General features: G+C 40.7%; 1 protein-coding gene across 6 annotated transcripts in view; it reads left to right on the plus strand.

The window, feature by feature from the left end:
• Nucleotides 1-1,411: 1,411 nt before the first annotated feature.
• Nucleotides 1,412-19,676, plus strand: part of LOC120046447 (LIM domain-binding protein 1-A) — a 30,793-nt gene continuing 12,528 nt past the window's right edge. For all 6 annotated transcript variants that reach the window (XM_038991689.1, XM_038991692.1, XM_038991691.1 and 3 more), the window contains exon 1: nucleotides 1,412-1,742. The gene's annotated coding sequence lies outside the window, so the exon portion shown is untranslated. The remainder of the gene's footprint in view (nucleotides 1,743-19,676) is intronic.

A 19,676-nucleotide genomic window follows, 5' to 3' on the forward strand; every position in this document is an offset into this window, starting at 1 on the left:
TGACTGCACGGCCAGGCATGACTCCAACACAATCATTAAGTTTGCTGATGACACAACGGTGGTGGGCCTGATCACCGACGACGATGAGACAGCCTATAGGGAGGAGGTCAGAGACCTGACCTTGTGGTGCAAGGACATCAACCTCTCCCTCAACGTGATCAAGACTAAGGAGATGATTGTGGACTATAGGAAAAGGAGGTCCGAGCACGCCGCAATTCTCATCGACGGGGCTGTAGTGGAGCAGGTTGAGAGCTTCAAGTTCCTTGGTGTCCACATCACCAAGAAACTAACCTGGTCCAAGCACACCAAGACAGTCGTGAAGAGGGCACAACAAAACCTATTCCCCCTCAGGAGACTGAAAAGATTTGGCATGGGTCCTCAGATCCTCAAATGATTTTACAGCTGCACCATCGAGAGCATCCTGATGGGTTGCACCACTGCCTGGTATGGCAACTGTTCGGCCTCCGACCACAAGGCACTTACAGAGGGTAGTGCATATGGCCCAGTACATCACCGGGGCCAAGCTTCCTGCCATCCTGGACCTCTATACCAGGTGGTGTCAGAGGAAGGCCCTAAAAATTGTCAAAGCCTCCAGCCACCCTAGTCATAGGCTGTTCTCTCTGCTACCGCACGGCAAGCAGTACCGGAGCACCAAGTCTAGGTCCAAGAGGCTTCTAAATAGCTTCTACCCCCAAGCCATAAGACTCCTGAACAGCAAATCAAATGGCTACCCAGACTATTTATATCCCCCCCCCACGCACACACACAGTGACTCTGTTTCGGTACCCCCCGCTTTTGTTATTTACTGCTGCTCTTTAATTATTTGTTATTCTTATCTCACTTTTTTGGGGGGGGGGGGGGTATTTTCATAAAACTGCATTGTTTGTTAAGGGCTTGTAAGTAAGAATTTCACTGTAAGGTCTACACGGCGCATGTGACAAATAAAATTTGATTATATTTGGTTTGAACTCCAGCACTATCTGAGGTGTTATCAGCTCATCACTCAGAGCTGTAGTGTCAGGCCTCTAGTGTTTTGTCCTAAAGGTATCACCAATGTTGACCAATTACCCAATTTATTAGATGCATATTTATGAGTTGAACTTCTTTGATCAGTCAGTGTGTGATAAGGTGCTACACTCAAACTTTTTCTCTGCATTCATTTTGTAAGCTAGTACTGAATGAATGAGAGGCAGTGAATGTGATTGTTTTTAAAAGGCTAGCTAGATACTGACTGTATTATTTATTTTAATACACCTACAATTCATAACAAATGTATAGAGCTTTACTACATAGCTATTCGTTTGTGAATAGGAGGGGAGGGTGTTGTAAAGGCGGATTACGTTTCGATTAAACACGATTGGGGGAGCCCATTCTGCAGAGGGAATGTTTACGCAAGCAGGGAGGAGAGACGTAAGAGCAGAGACGGGGGCCATTGTTCGCGTCTGGTTAGGAACAAAGGGTTTGGCTCCGTCTCTAGCTGGCTAGATCCCCACTTTTCAACATCTGGGTTGCTTAAAAAAACGCGACTTTGTAAGTGCAAAAATAACGAGACCGAGGACGTACTCATTCCCTTTAACTTTTGTTTTGCTTTTCGTTTTGTTTCGGAGAGGAAAACGGAAATAACGACTACGCTGAAAGGTGCTCCAAATTGGGACGGCTAGCATCCAAGCTAGCCTGCTAACACCGAGCAGTGCTGTTACTGTTGGAAAGAACACCGCGTTTCGGTGAATCATTCTGTGCAGGTATGGTGGATTAAAGTTAGCAATTAACTATACCAGTTACTAACGTGCCTTGTTACAATCTAAGTAGAAATTATATTATAAGGCACATTTCAAGTGTGGTCCGTGCAGCTAACTAACGTTATAGCTAGCTTGCTTAGCATTGGCGAATCCCAGTTAGCTATTCACTGACACACTAGCTAGTTTAGCATTGGCTAACGCTAGTTAGCTATTCACTGCCACACTAGCTAGTTTAGCATTGGCTAACGCCAGTTAGCTATTCACTGCCACACTGTTCAAGACAATCTTGCTGCTGTTGTAGCTAGCTTGTCATCAGCATCAGTCAAACCTTTTGTTCAGCTGATCTCATTCTTTAGTATTAATCAAGACAATGAATGAGGAATTCACCATGTAGTTGGCTGCTATAGGTTCTCCGCTCTGTGAATTCCATTGTCTTTTATGCTAACGATATAATTATGCTGCCATTCTGTTTATTTTTTAACCCTCAAATCAATGGACGATTTTAGGGGATTAAATTATCGTTCTAACCATGGTGGTTTTATATTCTGTAGTGTGACACCGTATTCCATAGCAAAACATGGATGGTGTATTGCCAATAAGGTTTTACTCAAAAGGCTCAGACTTTTCTGTTTCGATCTCTACGCGGGCCGTCACCTGTGTCTGACTGGGCCATGCATGGCTCCGGCGGACCTTCCCAGACTTGGGGCCAAGCCCAGGTTCTGGGTAACAGTTACTTTTTAGCCTGAATTTACATAACAATGGCTACATGTTAACTTTAACACCTTACAGAACAAAAAGTATGTGGTGTCACATTCCTGATGGAAACATAATTACACTTGAGCATTCGTTTAAAAAACACTGGCGACCCACTAGTGTGGGGTTAAATCTCAGTGGAAAAGCACCAGGGGAGTGTTAATCCACCATCTCCAGTCATATCTGTAGGGCTAGGGAAATTGTCATGTAGGCCCAACGTAACAGATATAGGATCTGCTCATCCTCCCCAAATCCCATTGAAGGGAACATTCAAAGCAGACCTTAGATCAGTAGTGGCAACTTCACCCCACTCCAAAATGGCATACACACACATGTATACAGGCTACCATCTGGAGAAGAGGGGAGAGGTCTGTCACCCCTTCTATATATGGGCCATCAGACGGAGAGTGTTTTGAGTTTTACACACTTCATACGTATATACTCAAATCAAATTTTATTTGTCACATGCGCCTAATACAACCTTACAGTGAATTGCTTACTTACTGTTTTCTAGTCGAAGCTCATCCCATATAACCACTGCTGTACACCTTTTCTATTCATGTACTGTCCATAATGTATATACACACACCATCATTTACATATATATTCCGGACTCTGACATTGCTCTTTCTAATATTTTGATATTTCCTAGTTCCTTTCTTACGTTTTGGGGGATTTGCATGTATTGTTTGGAGTGATGCACTGATTTGACATTTTTGGCCGATATATGATATTTTCCTTGCCAAATAAAACAATACAGATAATCTTAAGAATTCTAGTACAGTTAAATAGTTTACACACACATGGATGCAGCGGTCTAAGGCACTGCATCTCAGCGCAAGAGGCTCCACTACAGTCCCTGGTTCAAATCCAGGCTCTATTGTTTACTAGGGATTGTTTACTAGGATTAAATGTCAGGAATTGTGAAAAACTGAGTTTAAATGTATTTGGCTAAGGTGTATGTAAACTTACGAATTCAACTGTATGTAGCTTGGTGTCATCTAAAATAACCCTAATTTATAAGATTAGCCACAATAGTGGACTTTGCGGTTAGCCTTCAAAATAAAAGTATGGCATAATTCTACTATTTGTATTCATTTGCATTGCTGTCAATGACATACTTTTAATTTGAAGGCAACCGCAAATTCCACTATAGTGCCTAATCCTTATTGTGGCTAGCTTCCCAACACATAACCCGGTCTGGTCGAGCCTCACTAGCCAGATGAAGCTAGCTGGCTGCTTATAACATTAGCTTTGGGCAACAGGGTTGAGTAGCTGGCTAGCTATTTATTTTCATGACCTGAAGTTCAATTTTAATAGGTGAACAACAAGCAACCTAGCTAATACATCTGCCACGCTGATCCTCAACACTGGAGCTCCCCAGGGGTGCGTGCTCAGTCCCCCCCTGTACTCCCTGTTCACCCACGACTGCATGGCCAGGCACGACTCCAACACCAAGTTTGCAGACGACACAACAGTGGTAGGCCTGATCAACGACAAGAAGGCCTATAGGGAGGAGGTCAGAGACCTGGCCGGGTGGTGCCAGAATAACAACCTATCCCTCAACGTAACCAAGACTAAGGAGATGATTGTGGGCTACAGGAAAAGGAGGACCGAGCACGCCCCCATTCTCATCGGCGGGGCTGTAGTGGAGCAGGTTGAGAGCTTCAAGTTCCTTGGTGTCCACATCAACAACAAACTAGAATGGTCCAAACACACCAAGACAGTTGTGAATAGGGTACGACAAAGCCTATTCCCCCTCAGGAAACTAAAAAGATTTGGCATGGGTCCTGAGGTCCTCAAAAGGTTCTACAGCTGCAACATCGAGAGCATCCTGACTGGTTGCATCACTGCCTGGTACGGCAATTGCTCGGCCTCTGTCTGCAAGGCACTACAAAGGGTAGTGAGTACGGCCCAGTACATCACTGGGACTAAGCTGCCTGCCATCCAGGACCTCTACACCAGGCGGTGTCAGAGGAAGGCCCTAAAAGACCCCAGCCACCCTAGTCATAGACTGTTCTCTCTACTACCGCATGACCAGTGGTACCGGAGTGCCAAGTCTAGGACAAAAAGGCTTCTCAACAGTTTTTACCCCCAAGCCATAAGATACCTGAACAGGTAATCAAATGGCTACCTGGAAAAATAGCTATTTCCATTGTGTGCTCCCCCCAACCCACGCCCCAACCAGTCTTTTTACACTGCTACTACTCTCTGTTTATCATATGCATAGTCACTATAACTATACACTCATGTACGTACTACCTCAATTGGGCCGACCAACCAGTGCTCCCGCACATTGGCTAACCTGGCGATCTGCATTGTTTCCCACCACACGCCAACCCCTCTTTTACGCTACTGCTACTCTCTGTTCATCATTCATCATATATGCATAGTCACTTTAACCATATCTACATGTACATACTACCTCAATCAGCCTGACTAACCGGTGTCTGTATGTAGCCTCGCTACTTTTATTGCCTCGTTACTGTATATAGCCAGTCTTTTTACTGTTGTTTTTATTTCTTTACCTAATTGTTCACCTAATACCTTTTTGCACTATTGGTTAGAGCCTGTAAGTAAGCATTTCACTGTAAGGTACCTGTTGTATTCGGCGCACGTGACAAATAAACTTTGATTTGATTGGAAATCATTGCTAAGAATAATGAAAATGACTGCAGTTTCTACTGGTCATTGTTTTCAGGCTGGTTGTGTTGGTGCTAACTACGTACCAAGCTAAAGCTAGCTACCCCAGAAGTTGCAGTCGAACAAATTATGCTTTATTATCAACGCGGTATTGTAAACACATCGTTCATCACCGGTGTTTGCTTGTTGCAGACTTTTTTTGAGTAACTTTGACAGTGCTGCTGTATCTTTTTTGACACGCAAAATACCAAAATGGTGTTCCATAGTATGTATGTCGTGAAGCTAATAGCATTGACGCTATTACTGTGTAACTCCGGTAGGGCAATATCTGAAAAATAGATCTCTTGGTAGTGTGTACCGATGCTCGACCAGTCGGCGAAAGCCAACATCACTCACGCCAGAGAACAGTTGGTTGTCAAGGGCAATGAATTTCATTATCTTGGCTTTAATGGATTTCGCGTTGTCTCGCTGAAATGTTCTTACTCTTTCAAATGACTGCTCGACTGGTTGACAGCTCGATCCACACATCAGACATTGTGGGCTAGGCTAAGAATGCTGTGCAACATTTTACATGGCGTCATTACGTCCTGTACCTACGTTATATAGGTATGTACGGTAGGTTTTTTATCATCAGCGTTAAATTAGACATCGGGCCGATACCGATGTTGCCATTTTTAGCTTATATCGGCCAAATGTTCACCAATATATTGTGCATCCTTAATTGTTAGGTATTACTGCACTATTGGAGCTAGGAACATAAGCATTTAGCTACACCCGCAATAACATCTGCAAAATAGGTGTACGCGACCAATAACACTTTATTTGATTTGACGCTATGCTGCTTAGGGCTGTCCCCAGAAAGAAAGAAAAAATCTTGGTAGTAAGAAGAGTTGTCTGTTCTTTCGACCAGTCAATTGGTCAATTTTTAACTGCATTTTCCATTTATAGACACCTTGTTTTGAATAAAATCAACTACACTGAACAAAAATATAAACAACAGGTTTAGTGTTGGTTTCATGAGCTGAAGTAAAAAAATGGCAGTTTTTATGCGCACAAATCTACTTCCTCTCATTCTTTGCACAAATTTGTTTACATCCCTGTTAGTGAGCATTTTTCCTTTGCCAAGATAATCCATCCACCTGACGGGTGTAGAATATCAAGAAGCTGATTAAACAGCACGATCATTACACAGGTGCACCTTGTGCTGGGGACATGAATCATGTATGTGTGCCATTGAGGGTGAATGGACAAGACAATATATTTAAGTGCCTTGGAATGGAGTATGTTAGTAGGTGCCAGGCGCACCGGTTTGTGTCAAGAACGGCAATGCTTCTGGGTTTTTCACACTCAACAGTTTCCCGTGTGTATTGAGAATGGTCCACCACCCAAAGGACATCCAGACAACTTTACACAACTCTGGGTAGCATTGCAGTTCCTGTGGAACGCTTTCGACACTTTGAAGTCCATGCCCCGACGAATTGAGGCTCTTCTGTGGTCAAAAAGGGGGGTGCAACTCAATATTAGGAAGGTACTCCTAATGTTTGGTATACTCAGCGTATATGGATGATTTATAAAGCCAGGCTCGTTGTTTTATAGACCTTATTAAGTTGGGGTTTCCTCTCAATTTTCTTAGACAATTAAGGCAATGGCTGTTTCCTCGTCTCCCTACTCCGCTGCTGCCTCCGCAGCATGGTTCCCAACATCAATATGCTTGCTGTTTAACTACGCTATTATGCACATAGAAACTTATAGAGAAAAGTGCCAATTCAACTGCGCAATGCAGATTACGTTTCAGAACCGCAGACAGACTGTTATCCATTGTGGGAGAAAGCGCATTAGTGTTGCACCATTATTCTTTTATAATCATTTACAATTTCAGTAGCACATGTGCACCATGAAAAAAAAAATATATATATATTTGTGACTGCTCGACTGAAGAAATCTTGGTTGACCAACAGCCTATCGACCAAACAATCAACCAGTCGTCTAAATAGAGTCAGCTCTAATGCTGCTGCCCCAGACCTCTGGAAGTTGGGGAACCTATGTCATCCATTGCCACCTGTCATATAGACAAGGACCCCCCTCGTCCAATTATTAGAACTAGGACTGATCCCAAAGTAGGGTGTGTGGATCAGACTTCACATCCATTATATTCTGTTGGACTGGCATGCTGCATTGCTATAGGGTAAAACCATTTGAATTCAATCTCTTTTTGAGAACACCCCATTTTTATTTGAAAGAACTTCTATACATATTTGGCCATTGTAGAAGTGCTCAGAAAGTGAAGGTCAAAACAATTTAAGAAAGGTGGTCAAAATTTACCTATTTTGCATACCATACCATGAGACATCCATCTCTTATTCACTGGAAAAATAAACGGTTTATCTAATTAAAAAGCTTACAAACAGGGTTGTCAAACTGTTTTATAATATCTTGATGTAAAAATTTTACTTTAATTTACGTTTATCTAAAAACGTGTCATTTTTTTCCTTCTCTGTCTCCGTATTTGCATATGTTTTAGCTTAGACACTATTTTACATAATTTGAGGTTTTTGTGTTGTGCCTGCCATTGGTTGCGACACAACATGTTCTTGAATACAGGGTGGGTGTTATGTTTTGGCTGATAAATGTGCTAAAATGGGAATACAAATTACATTTTGACTCTAAAATGGTACCACAAAGGTGGTTGGAGGTTGGCATATCAGAGAATGTTGACTTGAATGGGAATATGTTAAATTATACTGTCAATCCTCCATAGGAAACCTATTGAAATTAGAGGTCGAACGATTATGATTTTTCAACGCCGATGCCGATTATTGGAGGACCAAAAAAGCCGATACCGATTTAATCGGCCAATTTTTATTTATTTGTAATAATGACAATTACAACAATACTGAATGAACACTTATTTTAACTTAATATAATACATCAATAAAATCAATTTAGTCTCAAATAAATAATGAAACATGTTCAATTTGGTTTAAATAATGCAAAAACACTGTGTTGGAGAAGAAAGTAAAAGTGCAATATGTGCCATGTAAAAAAGCTCATGTTTATGTTCCTTGCTCAGAACATGAGAACATATGAAAGCTGGTGGTTCCTTTTAACATGAGTCTATAATATTCCCAGGTAAGAAGTTTTAGGTTGTAGTTATTATTAGGACTATTTCTCTCATTTTGTATTTCATATACCTTTGACTATTGGATGTTATAATAGGTACTTTAGTATTACCAGCTTAATCTCCGGAGTTGATGGGCTTGAAGTCATAAACAGTGCAATGCTTGAAGCATTGCGAAGAGCTGATGGCAAATGCAGTAAAGTGCTGTTTGAATGAATGCTTACGAGCCTGCTGCTGCCTACCACCGCTCATTCAGACTGCTCTATCAAATCATAGACTTAATTATAATATAACACACAGAAATACGAGCCGTAGGTCATTAATATGGTCAAATCCGGAAACTATCATTTCGAAAACAAAACGTTTATTCTTTCAGTGAAATACGGAACCGTTCCGTATTTTATCTAACGGTTGGCATCCATAAGTCTAAATATTGCTGTTACATTGCACAACCTTCAATGTTATGTCATAATTCCGTAGAATTCTGGCAAATAAGTTCGCAACGAGCCAGGCGGCCCAAACTGAAAAATAAGCGAACACGTTTGGTTCGCCAAAAGGCATGCGGGAGACTCCCCAAACATATGGAAGAAGGTACTCTGGTCAGATGAGACGTATGTGTCAGGGTCCACAGACAGTCATGGACTACAAAAAGAAAACCAGCCACGTCACGGACACCGTCTTGCTTCCAAACAAACTAAACATGTTCTTTGCCCGCTTTGAGGATAATACAGTGCCACTGACGCGGCCCGCTACCAAGGACTGTGGGCTCTCCTCCGTGTCCGACGTGAGTAAGACATTTTTAAAGGTTGCCGGCCTAGATGGCATCTCAAGCTGCGTCCTCAGAGCATGCGCAGACCAGCTGGCTGGTGTGTTTACGGACATATTCAATCTCTTCCTATCCCAGTCTGTTGTCCCCACATGCTTCAAGATGGCCACCATTGTTCCTGTACCCAAGAAGGCAAAGGTAACTGAACTAAATGACTATCGCCCCGTAGCACTCACTTCTGTCATCATGAAGTGCCTTGAGAGGCTAGTCAAGGATCATATCACCTCCACCTTACTTGTCCCCCTAGACCCACTTCAATTTGCTTACCGCCCCAATAGGTCCACAGAAGATGCAATTTCTGCACACTGCCCTATCCCATCTGGACAAGAGGAATGCTGTTAATTGACTATAGCTCAGCATTCAACACCATAGTACCCTCCAAGCTCATCAGCTAGAGGCCCTGGGTCTCAACCCCACCCTGTGTAATTGGGACAGTAGTGGAAAAGGTGGAAAGTTATTATTCTTTTTTCTCCCATTCCTCGGCTTACCAATCACGGACAAACTTAAATGGTCCACCCACACAGACAGGAAGGCCAAAGAGATCAAGGACAACAACCACCTGAGCCACTGCCTGTTCACCCCGCTACCATCCAGAATGGCGAAGTCAGTACAGGTGCATCAAAGCGGGAACTGAGAGACTGAAAAACAGCTTTTAGCTCAAGGCCATCAGACTGTTAAATAGCCATCACTAGTATAGAGAGGCTGCTGCCTACATACACACTTGAATTCATTGGCCACTTTAATAAATGGATCACTAGTCACTTTAATAATGCCACTTGAGTAATGCAAGATCTGGAAACATTATTAATCTCATGTATATACTGTATTTTACACCATCTATTGCATCCTGCCTATGCCACTCTGTCATTGCTCATTCATATATTTATATGTACACTACCGTTCAAAAGTTTGGGGTCACTTAGAAAAGTCCTTGTTTTGAAAGAAAAGCAAATGTTTGTCTTTTAATTTTTTTAATTACATCAAATTGATCAGAAATACAATAGTCTAAAGAAAGCCAGTTTTATTGCTTCTTTAATCAGGACAACAATTTTCAGCTGTGCTAACATAATTGCAAAAGGGTTTTCTAATGATCAATCAGCCTTTTAAAATGATCAACTTGGATTAGCTAACACAACGTGCCATTGAAACACAGGAGTGATGATGGTTGATAATGGGCCTCTGTACGCCTATGTAGATATTACATAAATCAGCCGTTTCCAGCAACAATAGTCATTTACAACATTAACAATGTTTACGCTGTATTTCTGATCAATTTGATGTTATTTTAACCTGTTTGGGCTGCAAGGGGCAGTATTGAGTAGCCAGATAAATGGTGCCCATTTCAAACGGCCTCGTACTCAATTCTTGCTCGTACAATATGCATATTATTATTACTATTGGATAGAAAACACTCTAGTTTCTAAAACCGTTTGAATTATTTCTCTGAGTGAAACAGAAGTCATTCTGCAGCACACTTCCTGACCAGGAAGTGGAATGTCTGAAACCGAGGCTTTGTTCTACTTCCTGCCTATACATGGGCATGATACGTAAGAGTCTACGTGCACTTCATACACCTTCCCCTGGGTGTCAAGAGGCGGTGAGAGAAGAAATTTCGTGTTTATCTTGGTCTGAGGTGGAATAAAACCTCTTTGTATGACGTGACCGTCCATTTCCTGTTTCTGGAGCGCGCGAAAGGGGACATGGATTTGCCTTCTGTTTAGCTGTCGTTATGGACGACTAACATCTCCGGCTATGATTTTATTTGATACATGTGACCATATCATCGTAAAGTATGTTTTTTCAATATAGTTTCATCAGATTATTGAAAATTTTTCGGGAGTTTTGCCGTGTTCCGTTCTCTGACTTTGTTAACGTTGGAGAGATCCGTGTCACTTGGCTAGTGCGCGTGCTAATTCAAGAGGGAAAGAGTCCGTTCTAATTCCAAACAACGACTGTTCTGGACAAAGGACACCTTGTCCAACATTCTGATGAAAGATCAGCAAAAGTAAGAAACATTTTATGATGCTATTTCATATATCTGTCGAACTGTGTACTAGTCGTGGGCGTCCAACGTTTTGGGTACTCTAGCTATACCGAAGCTGCATATCGTAATGAAGTTATTTTTAGAATTCTAACACTGCGATTTCATTAAGAACTAATGGATCTATCATTTCCTATACAACATGTATTTTTTAGTTATGTTTATGAATGGCTATTTGGTCAGAATATGTGTGTCAGAAAAAGTGTCAGGAAAAATCCGGACGTAGTGGGAAAAAGTAGCTAAGTTAGCACAATGTGTAACCATTGATTTCAGCTCTAAATATGCACATTTTCGAACAAAACATAAGTGTATGTATAACCTGATGTTATAGGACTTTCATCTGAGGAAGAAAATCAAGGTTAGTCAAAAATTATATCTTTTGCCTGATTGTTACGATCGCTTACTTTTGCTACTGGGAAATTGCTTGTGTTTTTGGCTATTGTGGCTACGCTAATATAACGCTATATTGTGTTTTCGCTGTAAAACACTTGATAAATCGGAAATATTGTCTGGAATCACAAGATGCCTGTCTTTCAATTGCTGTACACGATGTATTTTTCAGAAATGTTTTATGATGAGTATTTAGTTATTTGGCGTTGGTGTCTGTAATTATTCTGTCTGCTTTCGGTGCAATTTCTGATTGTAGCTGCAATGTAAACTATGATTTATACCTGAAATATGCACATTTTTCTAACAAAACATATGCTATACAATAAATATGTTATCAGACTGTCATCTGATGAAGTTGTTTCTTGGTTAGTGGCTATTTATATCTTTATTTGGTCGAATTTGTGATAGCTACTGATGGAGTAAAAAACTGATGGAGTAAAAAAAGTGGTGTCTTTTGCTAACGTGGTTAGCTAATAGATTTACATATTGTGTCTTCCTGGTAAAACATTTAAAAAATCGGACATGTTGGCTGGATTCACAAGATGTGTACCTTTCATATGCTGTATTGGACTTGTTAATGTGTGAAAGTTAAATATTAAAAAAAATATATCTTTTGAATTTCGCGCCCTGCACTTTGAGCTGGCTGTTGTCATAAGTGTACCGGTGTCGGGCTGCAGCCATAAGAAGTTAATGGGCAAAAATGTGCTTTTATTTAAAAAAGACAAGGACATTTCTAAGTGACCCCAAACTTTTGAACAGTAGTGTATATATTGTTATTCCTTTACTTAGATTTGTGTGTATTAGGTAGTTGTTGTGTAATTGTTAGATTACATGTTAGATATTGCTGCACTGTCAGAACTAGAAGTGCAAGCATTTCGCTACACTCGCAATAACATCTGCTAACCATGTGTATGTGACCGATTTTAAGGTTTGATTTGAAGAATGAAGCTATATACAGGGAGTACCAGTACCATTTCAATGTGCAGGGGTGCGAGGTGTTTGAGGTAGATATGTACATAAAGGCAGGGTAAAGTGACTAGGCATCAGAATTAAGGTTGGACATTCCTCCCTCCTGGGTGAGGATCAAAGAGAGCCCCCCCTCTCCCACCAGAGAGGAAGGGGAGAGTGTGCTGGTCCTGTGACTTTAACGACCGGTCATAAAGTCTATCTGAACTGCAATATGAAGAAGTCAAAAATCCTTTGTGTGTAGAGAGACTGCCCCAAAGCTTTAACATCAAAAGGTTGGACATTGAAACAATATTTATAATGTGGGGATCTGAACAATAATCATGTTAAATCAGTTTTGTGTTATCATTAAGGACGGTATGACCAAATAACGGTAACTCTACAAATGTATACGTCCCAGTTATCAGATTTACATCTAACTGTTGTGGAACTTATAGGATTAAATATGAAACTGTGTGACGATTAAATGTGATTTTTAGAGAATTGTTTTTCATGTAAAGTTTTATCCAGTTAGTAACCACACACATGTGAGCACAGACATTGTGGAAACGTGATGGAACCGCCCTCCAAGGTGAGTGCTTAAAAGGACTCGCTGAAGAATTAACATGAGACCAGTACATTGTCGGGTTGTTATTGGTGTGTTAAATGGTTTAAAGCTACCAGACAGCATGGAGCAGTGGCTACACGGCTCAGTAATGGTTTGAAACTAAAGACCAGTTTACGTGCTGCGTGAGCGGAATACGTTACGAAATGGTTTAACTTCTTACAGATGAAATCCCGTTAACAGTGAAAGTACAGGGTGCCAAATTCAAACAAATCTCATAATTAAAATTCCTCAAACATACAAGTACTATACACCATTTTAAAGATAAACTTGTTAATCCCACCACAGTGTCCGATATCAAAAAGGCTTTACGATGAAAGCATACCATGCGATTATGTGAGGTCAGCACCTAGTCACAGAACAACACAGCCATTTTTCCAGCCAAAGAGTGTCACAAAAAGCAGAAATAGAGAAAATTAATCACTAACCTTTGATATTCATCAGATGACACTCATAGGACTTCATGTTACACAATACATGTATGTTTTGTTCATATTTATATCCAAAAATCTGTTTACATTGGCGCTTTATGTTCAGTAATGTTTTGCTTCCAAAACATCCGGTGATTTTGCAGAGAGCCACATCAATTTACAGAAATGTTGATGAAAATGTGTTATACATGGAATTAAAGATATACTTCTCCTTAATCCAACCGCTGTGTCAGATTTCAAAAAAGCTTTACGGAAAAAGCACACCATGCAATAATCTGAGTACAGCGCTCAGACACCAAAACAAGCCATACAGATACCCGCCATGTTGTGGCGTCAACAGAAGTCAGAAATAGCATTATAAATATTTGCTTACCTTTGATCTTCATCGGAATGCACTCCCAGGAATCCCAGTTCCACAATAAATGTTTGTTTTGTTCGATAATGTCCATCATTTATGTCCAAATACCTCCTTTTTGTTTGCGCGTTTTAGTTCACAAATCAAAATTCATGAGGCGCAGGCATTTCGTCCAAAGTCAAAAAAGTTATATTACAGTTCGTAGAAACATGTCAAACGATGTATAGAACCAATTTTTAGGATGTTTATATCATTAATCTTCAATAATGTTTCAAACTGACAATTCCTTTGTATTTAGAAATGAAAAGGAACGCAGCTCGCTCTCACGGGCGCATGACTTAGCTCATGGTATTCTGCCAGACCTCTTAGTCAAACAGCTCTTATTCGTCCCCCTTCATAGTAGAAGCCTGAAACAAGGTTCTAAAGACAGCAGTCACAAAAAGCAGCAATAGAGATAAAATTAATCACTAACCTTCGATGATCTTCATCAGATGACACTCATAGGACTTCATGTTACACAATACATGTGTGTTTTGTTTGATAAAGTTCATATTTATATTAAAAAATCTGAGTTTACGTTGGCGCGTTACATTCACTAGTTCCAAAAACATCAAGTGATTTTGCATAGCCACATTGTTTCAACAGAAATACTCATCATAAATGTAGATAATACAAGTTATACACATGGAATTATAGATATACCTCAGATTTCAAAAAAACTTTACGGAAAAAGCAAACCATGCAATAATCTGAGACGGAGCTCAGAACAATAGCCAAATTAGCCGCCATGTTGGAGTCAACAGAAACCAGAAAATACATGATAAATGTTTCCTTACCTTTGATGAACTTCATCAGAATGCAGTCCTAGGAATCCCAGGTCCACAATAAATGCTTGATTTGTTCGATAATGTCCGTTGTTTATGTCCAATTAGCTAGTTTGGTTAGCAATTCCAAAGTCACAAAGCGCGTCCACTATAACATGACAATGTCCAAAAGTTCCGTAACAGTCAGTAGAAACATGTCAAACGATTTATTGAATCAATCTTAACCTGTAGAGGACAGAGGGCGCTGTTTTCACTTTGGGGGGAAATCGTGCCCAATTTAAACGGCCTCGTACTCAATTCTTGCTCGTACAATATGCATATTATTACTATTGGATAGAAAACACTCTCTAGTTTCTAAAACTGTTTGAATTATATCTGTGAGTAAAACAGAACTCATTTTGCAGCAAACTTCCTGATAGGAAGTGGAAAATCTGAAATCGATGCTCTGTTCTAGGGCCTGCCTATAAATGGGCTTCATATATATCAGTATACATGCACTTCATACGTCTTCCACTAGATGTCGACAGGCAGTGAGAGAAGAAATGGAGTGTATAACATGATCTGAGGTCGAATAAAAGCTCTCGGCATGACGTGTCACCAGTTTCCTGTTTTCTGGAGAGCGCGTGAAGGGACCCGGTTTTGCCTTCTGAAAAGCTGCCGTTATAGACGACTAATATCTCCGGCTTTGATTTTATTTGATACTTTACGATGATATCGTCACATGTATGTTTTTTCAATATAGTTTTATTAGATTATTGAAATGTATTCGGGACGTTAGGCGTGTTGCGTTGTGTGCCTTTGTTCAGGAAGGAGAGCTTTGCGCTACTTTGCTAGCTTTCCGTGCTAATTGACTGGAGAAGAGATTCTAAAACCAAACAACGATTGTTCTGGACAAAGGACCCCTTGTACAACATTCTGATGAAAGATCATCAAAAGTAGGACCCATTTTATGATGCTATTTCATATATCTGTCGAACATGTGAAATAGTCGTTTGCGCCCAGATTTTGGGTACTCTCTCGCTATACCTAAGCTGGATGTCGTAATGAAGTTATTTTTAGAATTCTAACACGGCGATTGCATTAAGAACTAGTGTATCTATCATTTCCTATACAACATGTATTTTCTAGTAACGTTTATGAATAGTTATTTGGTCAGAATAGTTGAGTGTCATAAAAATATCTGCACATTCTGGGAAAAAGATGCTACGTTAGCACAATGTATAACCACTGATTTCAGCTCTAAATATGCACATTTTCGAACAAAACATAAGTATGTATAACCTGATGTTATAGGACTGTCATCTGATGAAGGTTAGTGAAAATTAATATCTTTTGCTGGTTTATTCCCTATCGCTAACGTGCCTATTGCTATCGCTAACGTGCCTTGATGAATGAATGCGGTAGTGTGGTAGGCTATTGTAGTAAGCTAATATAATGCTATATTGTGTTTTCGCTGTAAAACACTTAAAAAATCGGAAATATTGGCTGGATTCACAAGATGTTTGTCTTTAATTTGCTGTACACCATCGATTTTTCAGAAATGTTTTATGATGAGTATTTAGGTATTTGACGTTGGTGTCTGTAATTACTCTGGCTGCTTCGGTTCTATTTCTGACGGTAGCTGTGATGGTAGCTGCAATGTAAAACTGATTTATACCTCAAATATGCACATTTTTCGAACAAAACATAGATTTATTGTATAACATGTTATAAGACTGTCATCTGATGAAGTTGTTTCTTGGTTAGTTTGGTTGGTTCTTGGTTAGTTAGGTTGGCTTTGTGCATGCTACCTGTGCTGTGAAAAATGTCTGTCCTTTTTTGTATTTGGTGGTGAGCTAACATAAATATATGTGGTGTTTTCGCTTTAAAACATTTTAAAAATCGTTGACTGGATTCACAAGATGTGTATCTTTCATTTGCTGTATTGGACTTGTTAATGTGTGAAAGTTAAATATTTCTAAAAAATATCTTTTGAATTTTGCAGTGGAATGTGGGAGGAGTTCCGCTAGCGGAACGCCGGTGCCAGACAGGTTAAGAATGTTGTTAACATACATCTTGAATAAAGTTCCAACCGGAGAATTACATTGACTTCAGTTGAGCGATGGAACGGAGCTGCCTCTCACGTGAACGCGCGTGTTCAATGCGTGGTCACCTCATGGCAGTGGTGAATCATTCCTGTCTCCTTCGGCCCCCCTTCACATTAGTCATCAGACAAAGTTCTATTGACTGTTGACATCTAGTGGAAGCCGTAGGAAGTCAGAACTCATCCATATCTCGCTGTAATTTCAATGGGAGCTTGGTTGAAAATCTAGCAGCCTCAGAAAAAATCCAAACAGGAAGTGGAACTTCTCAGGTTTTTGCCTGCCATATGAGTTCTGTTATACTCACAGACATAATTCAAACAGTTTTAGAAACTAGAGAGTGTTTTCTATCCAATACTAATAATAATATGCATATATTAGCAACTATGACCGAGGAGCAGGCCGTTTACTCTGGGCACCTCTGTGCACCTTTCATCCAAGCTACTCAATACTGCCCCTGCAGCCATAAGAAGTTAAGGGTCAAAAATTACCCGCCACTATGTTTAACTGTGGAGAGAATCCCCTAAATTATATTTTTTCAATTTGAAATATGATGACTTTTCCTAGAGTGGCCCCCACCATTAGAAAAAGTGAAACATCGCCTTTGTTCATATTTCCATGAAAGCTGTACACCACCAGGGTACAAAGATTGTCTTAGGGGCATTTTTGACCCGGCAGTTAAAATCATTTACACACCACACACACACACACTGAGAAATTGAGATTGTGTGCTACTGATTGAACTCAGACAAAACTAAAACGTAATTGTGCATGTGCAGCATCTCCCCTCCACAACCCCACACATGACTCAAGTTCACAGACAAAATAAATAAAAAATCAGACAAAATAAACATTTATTGAAAGCATTGTTTATTAATGGGGAATGCAGTCAGGCTGCAGATGAAGTGCTGCAGATGAGTCCCCCCAGTTCCCTCTTTGCTGAAGCTGTGAGTGCACGTTTCAGTGCCCTGCAGGTCGTAGTATAGATTTTTTTTTAGATGTCCAGTAGGAACAAGAGAACAATGAGGCGAGGCTACATGTAGTCTCTGGGATGCAGAGAGTGGAAGGGCGATTTTTCCATGCCACGATGCCACAGTCTATCACTTTTTCAAGAATGCTATGATTTGATTACCGCGAGTCAAGACCTGCAAGATGTGTGAGAGACAAACTAGCAGCCATAAGAGAGGTCTGGGAGAAGTGGGTGGAGCCTCTGCCATACCTCTACAACCCTGGACCTGAAATAACAGTGGATGAGCAACTGGTTCCATTCAAAGGTAAAAAATAAATAATATCTGTAATGTAAGATATTTTTCACTGTTTCGTATTGCTGTAATATAATTGAGTAATCTCTTTTTTCAAAAGGTCGCTGTCCTTTCCGGAAATATATGGCCAGCAAAGTATGGCATCAATATATGGGTGGCCTGTGACGCACAATCCAGCTACACTTGGAAGATGCAAGTCTACACAGGGAAGCCGACCAGTGGAGGCCTGGAGAAGAACCAGGGGATGCGGGTTGTGCTTTGATGTGACAGATGGACTGAGGGGACACAATGTCATGTGTGCCAATTTCTTCACCTCTTATGAACTCAGCCAGCAGCTGCTGAAGAGGAACATCGCCATGGTTGGCACATTTAGAAAGAACAAGCCCGAGCTCCCCTCAGTACTACTCGCAATATGGGGAGAGAGGCCTTCTCATCAAAGTTTGCCATCACCACCAGTAGTTTTTTACCCCCAAAGAGGAATACGAATGTGGTCCATCTGAGCACACTGCACAAAATGGCTGAGATCAGTGATTGTGAGGACAGGAAGGAAGACATCATCCTGGACTACAACCACAACAAAGGAAGCGTGGACAACCTGGACAAGGTGATTGGAACTTACAGCTGCAGAGGGGGATGACTGTCCGCTGGCCCCTGGTCATCTTCCATAACATCATTGATGTGTACTCATAACAATGCCTTCGTGATATGGAACAAGATCAACTCTACCAAGGATGCCTGATAAGCGGAACAAGAGGGTGTTCCTGGAGCAGCTGGGAAAGTCATTTGTAACCCCACACATTCAAAGAAGGCTGTGCCTTCCCCGCACAGCAGCGTCTGCAGCTCTTGTGAAAGCTGTTCAGGGGGTTGAATCTTGTCCTGATCCACCTGAGGCTGGGGCAGGGAAGAGGAGGAGATGCCTCCCCAAGGGGGACTGTTAAACAAATGCTATGTGCTGCACATGAGAGATTCATCTGCAAAGTCCATGCGCACACACTTGCATACTGTACTACATGTGCTAATTAGAGTTGATTGCTTTATGGTCACGTTTTTGTTTTGTATCGATCTTATTTTATTCTTATTTGTTGTTTATACACCTTGTGGGTGGGGGCAATGGTTAAAAAAATGGGAGAAGACTAGTATTTTGTAGTTGAAGTCATCATTGTACGGTATTTAAGAATATATCACTGTTGCCAAAAAAATGCAAGACTTGTTTCCCTTCAATAAAATGCATTCAAAACTTTCTCCACATTTCTGCTACTTTCTTAGGCTATACAAGTGCTATCTCGTGCAAAAAAAAAATTGTTTACACCTATGCAGTCCATTTTAGAAGTAATAATAAACCTCTACTTTAGTAAAGAAAACAATTATGATGGGTGTGTTGTAATAAATATTTGTCTTGTACACTGATTTAAATGCAGTCTTTCTGCATTGTGAAGAGGGAAAACCCAGATATTCACACAGTTTGCGATGAATGACAGGTTGTTTCTTCACGCAAGATAGATTTGAGGTTTAAAATTACATTTTTAGAGGTTTAGTGAAAGCGGGTCATTTTTTACACTTAGGACAAGGGGAGTATACAGAATGTGGAGACTACAGAAGGGTTGGAGAGAGGCAAGCGGAGGACAGGTGCATGCATATTGCGC

This window comes from Salvelinus namaycush, chromosome 4 (genome assembly GCF_016432855.1).
Source record: "Salvelinus namaycush isolate Seneca chromosome 4, SaNama_1.0, whole genome shotgun sequence".
Lineage (NCBI taxonomy): Eukaryota > Metazoa > Chordata > Actinopteri > Salmoniformes > Salmonidae > Salvelinus > Salvelinus namaycush.